At 42.6% G+C, this 11,625-nt stretch overlaps 2 pseudogenes; one reads left to right on the top strand and one right to left on the bottom strand.

The window, feature by feature from the left end:
* Nucleotides 1-3,403, bottom strand: part of LOC116088109 — a 5,502-nt pseudogene extending 2,099 nt beyond the window's left edge.
* A 545-nt stretch (nucleotides 3,404-3,948) lies between these two features.
* LOC116088061 lies at nucleotides 3,949-9,376 on the top strand (annotated as a pseudogene).
* The last annotated feature ends 2,249 nt before the right edge of the window (nucleotides 9,377-11,625 follow it).

Genomic DNA, 11,625 nt, shown 5'->3' with positions numbered 1-11,625 from the left:
ACATTTAATTTAAAATTAGCTTATGGCTTATTTTCAAACCAAACTAGTAACTATAATATAGTAAGTTTATAAAATTGATCAGGTTTTAATAACAAGAATTTTTTTCAACTCTATTAAATTTTTGTCTAGAAGCAGCATGAGAAGTCCAGTATCTTTAGCCAGGAAAGGTGCAGAACAAGTTAATATGCCCCAAATCTAAAACTGTCTGATCCTAGTCTATAAATTTACACTATTATATTCAACTATGACTCATAGAAATGACATTAAACTTAAAATATTCAAGTGTGCCGTTTTTTAAAGTTCTTGAAGAGTAAATCATTTCCTTCTGTATTTTTGGAAAAGTGAATATTCATTTCTCCCTGGTGATATTAAATTATGACAATCTTTGGCATTCAAATTAACCTGTCAAATTACATCCTCCCCAATTCTCTAACATTTGCAGAGATGAGAATCTCCTGAAAATGAAAATAAAAAGACATGATGGTTATAGGCCACAATAAAAAAATATGCCGCTCCTTCATGGAATTTTTTAAAGACTCAAAGCATATTTTGGATCAATAATTATGACAGATTTCTATAAATAAGCTCTCAGTGTTAAAAGATGTCCGATCAGCATTTCCGGAAATCTATGACTAATGCCATTTTACTATCTGTCTGAAGAGTTTTACTATGATGTCATCTCTTCAGAAACTTTAAATATTAATCCATAAGTTATTCTTAGCATGCCATTGCTTTTTTCTGATTCAGAATACTTTGTCTCTTTGTACAAATAAATGAACATAATTTTTTAAAGATTTATTTTATGCATATGAGCACACACTGTAGCTGTATACAGATAGTTGTGAGCCTTCACCTGATTGTTGGGAATTGACTTTTTTTTTAGGACTTCTGCTCACCCCGGTCAGCCTCACTCACTCCGATAGACCCCGCTTGCTAAGTCCCTATTCCCTCTGGCCCAAAGATTTATTTATTATAAATAAGTACACTGTAGCTGTCCTCAGACACACCAGAAGAGGGCGTCAGATCTCATTACAGGTGGTTGTGAGCCACCACGTGGTTGCTGGGATTTGAACTCAGGACCTCTGGAACAGCAGTCAGTGCTCTTAACCACTAAGCCATCTCTCCAGCCCCAACGTAATTCTTTTACCATGCTAAAATGAATAAAGTCAGAGGGCAGTATTTAGGTTTACATCCATTTCAGCCAAATTAAAATTTCTCTACTCAAAGACAGTACCTTACCAGTCTCTCCCTTCCCAACTATGAATGAAAGTACAACATCAAAGGGATTTTTTTTTGAGACCTGCCTCCCTCTGTTGCCCAGGCTGCCCTCCAACTCTCAGACTCCAGCCCTCCTCCTGTCCCAGTCTCCAGCGTGGCCAAGACTTGAGCCATGTGCCCACGGTGCCTTGCAGGAACATAATTTCTGACAAAAATTCTGGGTCATTTGTGTGGAATACATTTCCATAGTTCAAGTAATTTTGCAACAAATTAAATCGTGGTATTCATGTTTCTCTTCTAATATCATGCAAATATTTCTGTGGAAGCTAATTTCTCTCACTTCCAACCATACTGGAGCAGATGCTATAGGTCAGCTGCGTGGATCTCCTGGCCTTTCCCCAGCTTCCAACTTGCCAGTCCCTAGGCATCTTTGTTTATGGCAGATGCCCGTGGGCAAAACAGGTAGGGAATCACCTCAGCTCTTGAGTTGCTCTCCCTCAGAGGCTGAGAGAAGTTGGTTGGAGATATCCCAGCTCCTTCTGCCTTGTGTGTGAGCTTTATGATGGGTCTCAGAATTTTCCAGCAGAGTTGAGTTTGAGGCCCCCACAGTGGTCACTGCTTTAACAAACATCCTTTGTTGGCTCCCTCTCTTAGCCTTCCTTTCTTGGTGATTTCCTCACTTTCCTAAGGTATATTTTGGGTTGGTTTTGGTTTGATATGTTTTTGGACCTTCTCAGTGGCAGCAGCCTTGCCTACACTTCAGCTTCTGCCCAGCTCTGCTTTGTTCTTTCCTCTGCATTTGAATTTGTCATTTCCAGGGCTTACATTGCAGAGAACAGAGCAAATGTCAATTTTGTTAGGAAATGGCTTTCCGGCTACTTCTGGATCTGTCTTCTTTGTACTCTGTGTCAAAAGACAGTCATTTTATTCCTCAGCTAATCCCTCAAGATAAACAAATCTACAATTGGTTCTGGCAACCTGGAGAGAAAAAAAGTTGGGTCTCTGGAGTCACTATAGTCAAACACAGGTTCCAGTCAGTGATTTCAAGAGTGCCATTCGGCTTTAAAATTCAGTGAATTTTATCTCGAACTCTACAGAAACTGTTCTAAAAAATCTAAAAGGAAGGAATATTTCTCAACTCACTTTACAAAATGTTACCTACCTTGCTGAAAGAATGAAAATACAAGCTACATACTAGGTGAAAATATTTGCAAATAATATGCCCTACTGTGACAGGTCTCCAGACCTTAGTAGGCCCCAGACCTTAAGCACAACTGACTCCATGATGGAAGTACCATTCAGGCCATAAAACTCAGCGTGTAGACAGCACCACCTGCTAAAACTGAAACAAGGGCCTAATCCATCAAAGTCCATAGTTGTGGGAAAGTCTCTAAATGGACTAACCTTGCTCTTTGGCTTCTGTAGTTCTGCTTCTGGCTAACTGTTCTTGTTGGCTAAAGTATGTTAACCTTTTACTTAAACGCTTACCCTGAGAAAGGCCTTGGGATCCCAAGCACCCAGTGTAGTCACTGACCAGTTAATAAAGACTTTCCATTGGCTTAAACCCATATTCAAGAGCAGTCTTCTCTGGTGGATACCTCACAACACTACAGAGGACTTATGGACTACAGAGGAATATGGGGGAGGAAAAGGGGGAGGGGGAAGAGAAACGGGGGGGGGGGTAGCAGGGAGGCAGAGAAGATCACTGCTCACCCATCAAGTGCAAAATTAAAAAATGATAATAGCACCAAGTGCTTATGTGTGCTACAATCCAAATAACCACAGAGGTCAGGAACCTAGTAAGGGGAGAATCTCCCAGAGAGTAAATAAAATAGTGTTATGGAGAGATGAAGGACAAACTAGACTAGAAGGATTAAATTCTGATGGGAATGGGAGAGTGGGGTAAGAAGGAATATATATGGGAGGGACAGCTAACACTAAAGGTCTTTTGAAGAACCATATGGGAACCTACTGTTGAAGAAGCTTCCTAAAATACGTACATACATGAAAGGAATTTAAATGGAATCTCCATAAAGAAGACAATGCTCCAACTAGATATCTTATGCCACCAAATTCAACCTCTAATGCTGGAAATGGGTCATATCCAACTGAGTCATTGGCCGAAGGGGTTCTATGATCCCCCAAGCATCACAGACTGTTGCCAAGACTATTAGTTACCCTCCATAACCGGACAGTAAGGCTCCATTCCTGAAAACACTAAAGGAACACAACGATAAAATGGCTTCTGGTGACATATTGCTATACCCATAGATCAGACCTCACTCAAACATTGTCAGAGAAACTTCTTGCAGCATATGGGAAGTAATACAGAGACCCACAATTGGACAGTGTGCAATAAGTGAGCCATTGGACCACTCAGTCCTAAGTGGGATATCTTCCTAACCCCTCCCCTCAAGGCTCAAAGGTCTAGGCAGAAGAGGAGGCTGAAAGACTGGAAGAATGAGAGGTATCGGTGACTCTGAGGAAACTGTCTTTCTTTCGGGCACAGCAAGACTGATGCACAGGAACTCATAGAGACTGTGGCAGCACAAAGAGGGCCTGCAAAGGTTCCAGCCAGACAAGGTCCCAGCAATGAGAGGGGGAAGTGGACATGTGCTCCCACCTTTAACCAAGAAGTTATTTGTGATTGATATCTGCTGACAAAGGGAAAGTTAGTTTTCTCTAATGGAGTGTCACTGGTCATATAAACCACACTCCAGGACATGCCCCATGACGAGAGTAGGTGGCCAACACAAAACAAATTCCATGGGATTTTTTTTTTTTTGAGGGGAGTTGCTCTTGCTTATTTCTTTATTACATTTTTTCATCTCATTGGGCTTTTTTGTTTATTTTGAGTTTGGGTTTTTGTTGGGTGGGGGAACATTTTTTTGTTTTGAGAGAAAGAGAGAAGAGGAGAGAGGGAAAGAAAAAGAGAACATGAAGTTGGGAGAGTAAGTCGGTAGGGAGGATCTGGGAGGAGCTAAAGAAGAGAAAACATGATCAAAATATATTGTATGGACAAAGTCTTAGAGCCTGGAGAGATAGTTCAATGGTTAAGAGTATTTGCTACCTTTGCCGAGGACTGGGGTTAGATTCCCAGCACCTACATAGTAGCTCACAACTGCTGTAACTCCAGCTTCAGGGGATCCAAAACCCTCTTCTGGTCTCCTATAGCACTTATACATATAGCACACACACATGCATACATACATACATACATAAATTTAAAGAAAAGAATAATCTTTGTTTCAGGGTTTCTCTTTATAGCCCTGGCTGTCCTGGAATTCACTCTGTAGACCAGGCTGACCTCGAACTCAGAAATCCGCTTGCCTCTGCCTCCTAAGTGCTGGGATTAAAGGTGTGTGCCACCACAGCCCCCCCCGAATAATCTTAATAAATAAAATAATATCAAATAAATAAAATAATGTCAAATGCTAATAAGTATGTGGAGGAATGGTATCACTTCATAAATTACTAATAGAAATGTAAAGTGATCTAGCCACTCTGGAAAACAGTCAAAACTAAACATGCATTAACCATGTGACTGAATATTCCCGCTGTTAAACATTTATCCTGAAGAAAACTTACTTTGTCCAGAAAAACACTGTGTATGAATGCTCACAGCTGCTTTACTTCCCAAAGCAAAATGCTAGACACATTCTAAACCCATCTCAGTGGATGAATGATTGGACAAACTTCTGTATATCTGTAGAATAGGATAGTATTTTGAAAGCAACAGAAATGAATTATTGATATTTTAGCAACAACTTGCATGGACCTCAAGCTCATTATTCACAGGGAAAAAAATTAACCTCAAAAGGTTATACACTGTATGATTCCATCCGTATAATATGCTTGGAATAACAAAACCGTAGAGAAGAAGAACAAATTAGTGGTTGCCAGGCAACAAGAACAGGAGGCCAGAATGGAAACTACATGCAAATGCAAAATTCTGAGATATTATTCCTTAGTGACAACGGAACACGTCTGAGTCTTGATTGTGATGATCAGTACATAAATCTACACATATGATAAAATATACCCTCAAGCCCACACAAACAAATGCAACATAAAAATGGTGAATACTAAACCAAGTGCAGTGGCACACATCTATAATCCCTGCACTGTGGAGGTGAAAACAGGGGAATCAGAAATTCAAAACAAGCCTTGGCTACATAGCGAGTTTAAGGCCTGCCAGGGCTACATGAAACCTTATTTCAAGAAAACAATGTAAACCAATAGTGAAAACTGAATGTCTATAAGACAGTGAACAATAATTAACTGACTACAGTAATTTTCAATTTCCTGGTAGTTTATATTATATACAATATCACCATTGAAGGAAGCTGGAAGCAGAGCACATGGAGTGACTTGTAATGTTTTTGACACTTCCTGCAAGATTTCTTCCAAAGGAAAGAAATTTTTAATTCTGAATTTGTTATTCTAGTGTAAGAGAGAAAAAGCAGAAAAGCTCTTTAATGATTATTAGAGAAAGACTCTTTAGGTCATACTTAGAAATGCCATAAGTACTTCAAATATAATAAACTTCTTAGGTGGGGGATGTAGCGCAGTGGTGTACAGCACTTGCCTAGCATGAGTAAGAGTCTGGTTTCTATCCCCAGCAAAGAAATATATATATATATATCCATATGAGTATAATATTATAATTATAGGAACATATGTGCTCTATACATGTCTGTATATACACAAAGTAGAACAGTAAATACATTGATGTGCATAAATTTCTGTTAAATGTAAATTACCCATCACTATAAAACCTTAAGAGAATAAGCAAGAGCTTGAGACCATTGGAGTGGAAATGCTTTGACAGGACATTTTCTGACTTTCCTTATCCCTGTGTTTCAATTTAATCTTCTGTCTTTGTTTTGCTACTGCTGGGGGTACATAAAAGTTCATGAATTATACATTATATGATGATAAAATATTGCTCTTTGTCATATTAAATGTTTGCTGTTTTGAATTCTATTTGTCTATTATAAAAAATGTCCATAATGCTTTCTTTTCCCAGAATTTGCTTAGTATAGCTTCCCAATTTTTATTTGTAATCTTTGCTTGTTTTTATGTGTGCCTTTTTCTTCTTTATCTCTCTCTTTTGAGACATGCACTCATATAGCCCAGGCTGACTTCAAACTCAGTACGTGGCCACAAATGACCTCGAACTCCTGACCCTCCTGCCTCCACCTTCTAAGTGCTGGAAACACAGGCATGTGCCACCATATCTAGTCTTTTATGTGTGTCCTTGATAGAGAACAAACAGCTGTATATTTTCCCAAATGAAAATCTTCCATTGTTTAAGGAACAGTGTGTTCCATGGTGGCAAACCTAAAATCCTAGTACTCAGGAAGCTGAGGCAGGAAGCCAGAAGTCTGCATAGTGAGACTTCATCTTATAAAATGCAAAAGAAGAAATAAGAAATGGTACCCATTTTTAATTTTTAAAATTTTGTCTCTGTGTATGTGTGTGTGATTTTGTATGTGTGTGTGTGTGTGTGTCACTGTGTACATGGCCTGTGAGCCGCCCAACATGGGTGCTGGGGAACTGTGGGAGAGTAGCAAGTACTTTTACCCAATAAGCCATCTCTCCAGCCCCAAGAAAGTGTGCCCATTTGTTTTTGGTTGGTTGGTTGGTTTTTGGTTTTTTCAAGACAGGGTTTCTCTGTGTAGCCCTGGCTGTCCTGGAACTCACTCTGTAGGCCAGGCTGGCCTCGAACTCAGAAATCTGCCTGCCTCCGCCTCCCAAGTGCTGGGATTAAAGGCCTGCGCTACCACTGTCCGGCTCCCATTTGTTTTACTGTAACAACTTACTCTGATTTGTTTCTCAGTGGTCTGGGTCTCATGCATTTGTGACATCTCCTTCCCTTTCTATTCTTTGACCTTTGCTAGGATGGCCCAGTTTGTACTGGGTCTTTACTTTTTTGTCCTCTAGTGACTTGTAAGGTTCATACACTACTTTCATCCTAGTATTATTTTGCTTAATTTGCTCAATTTCTAATCTTTATTTCTATACTCGAAAGTGTACAATTGCCGGGACCGGTCTGAACAGAGTCTTGAGACGCATCTGCCTCAACTAAAGTTAAGTGCAATAGACCCCAGCCCTGGATGGAGGCGGGTAGCCTCCAAACTGTCTCCCAGGCTGGAGGAGATCCGGTGCCCCTCTGCCAATAGGGGCAGTCCTAGACTATCTCACTGGACAAGAGCTGCGGCCTCTGCCACCGTGCCAATTCTTCCAGAAGAAGCTTAGCTTGCTCTCGAAGTGGCTCTTGAAGGTGTTTACTGGATTGTGCAGTTATTAGTGGAACAGTTGACAAGGTAGGCTTCCATTTTACAAACATAGGTTCAGTTTCAGCAATGTGTCCGGACTCGGGCATTTAGAGGTCAGTTCTGTTCAGAGATCCCCACTGCTGTTTTATTGTCATAGCTGACGTGCCTCCTTTGATTCTTCCCACAAATTGCGAGCTTCCAGCTGTAGGGACCAAGGCTGGTCTATTTGCCCTTCTCTCCTCTCAAATAATTATCAGATGCAAGTATGAATGAACATATTTACACTGTGTGAAAAAGTGAAGATGCCAAGCTTCTGGAGGAGGAAAGGTGGATTGTGGGATCTTGGTGGTCAACTTGACTGGATCTGGAGTCAAGTAGAAGGGAAACTGCTGGACACTCCTGTTAGGGATTTTCTTGATCAGCTTATTTGAAGTGTGAAAACCCACTGCACAGTATGCTCAGGGGGCAACCCGTACACAAAGGAAACAGAAGATGGAAACTCTGCTTTTGGCCTGCTGATAAGTCTCTATCTTGTTTCGACCACTAAGGAGTTCCTCTGATGACGACATTAGAATCATTGTCTTCTAGCTGCCAACTCAGACTGAAAACAAACAGCTCTCCAGGAACCCTCCAGGCCTTCAGCCCTGGATTGGGACTGCTGAGCCACATCCTTGTAAACAGCTGCTGCTGTTGGTCAGCCCAGATCATATTGAGCAGCCTTCATGGCTGTTCCATCCACATCATTCACAGGAGACTTCCTATCTGGTGCCTCCAAATCCTGAGGACTGGGAGAAACAAGGCATCCCTGACTTTGTCTATGGCCAGAAGGATCTCGTCGGCAAGGAAATTCAGTGGCCAAGGGATTCGCCTAGTGCGGTGGACACACCACTACTATCCCGCTTTGACTCAGCCCTCCACTCTGCCTGGAGGCAGCAGCTGGAACTGGGCCTGTTTCGATACTGTCTAAAAGATCTGCAGACCCAAATCCTCCCTGGTTCTGTGGGGTTTGTAGGTCAGCTGAATATAGAGCGAGGGATACAGAGGAGGGGCCCCCAAAATATCAAAAGCGTCAGGCAGGAGTTTGACCCAGAACAGTTTAAATTCAATAAAATCCGACCTGGAGAAGTCCTTTTCCGTATGCAAATGGAGCCTAACGGCCCAGCTGCTCCAAAGCAAGAGGAGTGTAGAGATCAATGTCAGCCCCCTGGAGTGGGGCCACCGGCTGCTGGTGCCTGCACCTGCTCATGGGCTTCCCCAAGGGCTGCTGCCTGGAGTGCAGCTGGTGGGGCTAGAAGCTGCACTACTGAGCTTGCACCCAGGCTTCCGGGTCGGCTTCAACAGCCTGGGAGGTCTGGCCTCTGAACCATATTCACCTGGCCCACACACTGCCTGTGGAGGGAGCGCTAAGCACACCCCTAAACCCGCCCCCCCCAAAAAAAAAGGCTGTAGACATCTGCTGCAGGCCCTCCCAGCTCCTGGCTTCCTCTTTTAAACGAGTGGGCCAGGGCCTGGTTTGGAAGCGTTAATTAGCAGGGTATGCCGGGCTACTGACTACCTGAGTGACCGTGAGATTACTCATAACTTATTTGTGACCCGGGGAGCTCCACCCGGGGCAGGCATCATCTACCTCAGACCTCAGTGGGATCCGAGTCATTTCGTGGGCCCAGAAGTCCAGCTTTGGAATAAAGGAAAGTGGGGTGTTTAATGTTGCTCTCTGTGAGCTGGTAGGCCACCTCCCTGTCAAAACATCTCAGGACTTCAGCAGCTTGACAGAGGCAGCTGCAGTGGCCCTCACTCAGGACGGTCTGCTGCCCCAAACTCAGGCAGATGAAGTACAGGCAGCGCTGGTGGCCCTGATGGCCCAGGAAGAGCTGTGATCCTTCAGGAGTGTTTTCTTTGGAGACTGATTCGAGGCCCTTTCCCAAAAGCTGTGGTTCACTCCATTTGTGCATTTCATTTCATGACTGCCTTCCCACCTCCCCACTTAAGGACTGTAGAGAAAGCACTGAGTAGATGTGTTCTCATGAATGTTTCTGCTGCCTCTCACCTCTCTTCTTAGAGAAGCCCCAGGGTAACAGATCTACCACGAAGGGCCAGATCCTACTGTTTCAGAGGGCAGAGTGCTTGCTGCCAAGTCTGTTGACCAGAGTTCAACCTCCAGAACCCATAAAGTAAAAGCTGTCTTCCGCCTTTCACATGTGTGTACCATGATACATACACCCACACATGCACACACACAAGTAAATGTATCTCAAAAGAAAATTTGTAAAAAAGTAAATGTAAAAAGAAAAAAAAATAAAGAGAGTGTACAATTTAGGGCTGTGCAGTGGTGGTACATGCCTTTAATCCCATCACAAAGAAGGCAGAGGCAGGCCAGCCTGGTCTACAGAGCGAGTTCTAGGACTGCTAATGCTACACAGAGAAACCCTGTCTCCCCAAAACTATACTGTTTCAGTTATGAAAGTTGAAAAATATCTACATTTACCTCCTGGGCCCATTAAGGCATTTGTCACATGTACTCATGCATCTAATGTTTTGTTGAAGTATTTTGCTAATGTTTGTACAAAACATAGCCCTTTGGTTTGCTAGGTAGGAATGTTCAGTAGCCCCAGGAAACCCTCCTTTTTGAAAAACACCTCTGGGACCAGCAAGATGACTGAGTGGAGAAAGGCCTCTGCCATCAAGTCTGAGAATGTGAGTTGAATCTCCAGGACCCACATGGCAGGAGGGGACTGACTCTGCCAGTTGTCCTCTGACCCCCACGTGTATGCCATGCCATACACACCCATACAAAGCCACACATGTCCAAAAAATGAAAATTTAGTAAGTTTTTTTCGATTAAAAAATAAAACCACCTTTGTAGTTTGTCAAAAACAAATCAATGGACTGCTTCCACGCAGGTCTCCTCTGCCCTCCCGCCCTCCCTATTCCAGTCCGTGGATCACTTGATTTTACAGTCACTGCAGAGACACTCAGAGAGCCTACAAAGAAGGTTGCTAGAACGAGTACATGGGTTTAATCAAGGTCACAGGAGATGAGATCAATACATAAAAACCAATTGTATTTGTATACAACAGCAACAAAACATTGGAAATTGAATGTTAAAACTGTAACATTCGCAATAGCACTAGAAATACCAAATCCTTAGTCATAATTCTTACAAAGAATGGAGGCTCACTGTCTTAATTCTTCTGAAGTCAGTTACTGAGGTCTCCAATTTCGTTCTTCAAAAATTTTTTGACTATTATAATACTTTTGCTTTATCAAAGAAATTTTAGAGTCTGAAATTTTCTGCAAAAAGCCTTCCTGGGGTTGAGGTTCCTGGCAATCTTTTCATGAATTTGGAGGAGTATGACATTTTCTTTATTACTACGTTACAAAATGGCTCAAAACCTAGTGGCCTGTAACATGCATACGTATTACCTCACAAATCCTGTGGTTCAGGAATCTGGGTAGAGTTCAGGGCCTCTTACCTCAGGGTCTTTGGCTCACAAGGTTGCAATCAAGTCGTCAGCAAGAGCTGAGGTGAGGATCTGCTGAGAACTTCCATAGTCATAGAGTTGTCCTCATGATTAACCTTACAGGCAGTTAAGAGCTGCTCTTGCAGAGGATCTAAGTTTAGTTCCCAGCCTCAACATTGGGCAGCTCTTACCTGCCTGTAACTCCAGCTACAGAGGTTCTGAGGATACCCTGCACACCCATCCGTGGTGTAGATTTGGAGAGATCCCAGTTTGCTTCCTATTGTCTATAATAATCACCATGACCAAAACCAACTTGGGAGGAAAGCGTTTATTTCAGTTTACATACACTCACATACACTCCCTCACTGAGGGAAAGTCAGGCCGGGAACTCAAGCAGTACAGGCACCTGGAGGCAGGAACTACACAGAAAAAGCCATGGAGGCGTGCTGCTGCTTACTGGCTTGATCCCCTTGGCTTGCTCTTTCATACAAGGAAGTACTGCTTCCCAGGAGTGGCACCACCCACACTCGGCTGGGCCTCTCACCTCAATCATTAATCATGAAAATGGCCTCAAGGGCTTGCCTCCAGGACAATCTGATGGAGTCATTTTTTCAGTTGAGGTTTCCTCTTCCAAGATGACCCCAGCTTCTGTCATATTGAATTTT

This window comes from Mastomys coucha, chromosome X, assembly GCF_008632895.1.
Source record: "Mastomys coucha isolate ucsf_1 chromosome X, UCSF_Mcou_1, whole genome shotgun sequence".
NCBI lineage: Eukaryota > Metazoa > Chordata > Mammalia > Rodentia > Muridae > Mastomys > Mastomys coucha.
The sequence above is the reverse complement of the archived record's forward strand: the minus strand, read 5'-3'. Positions and strand labels throughout refer to the sequence as shown.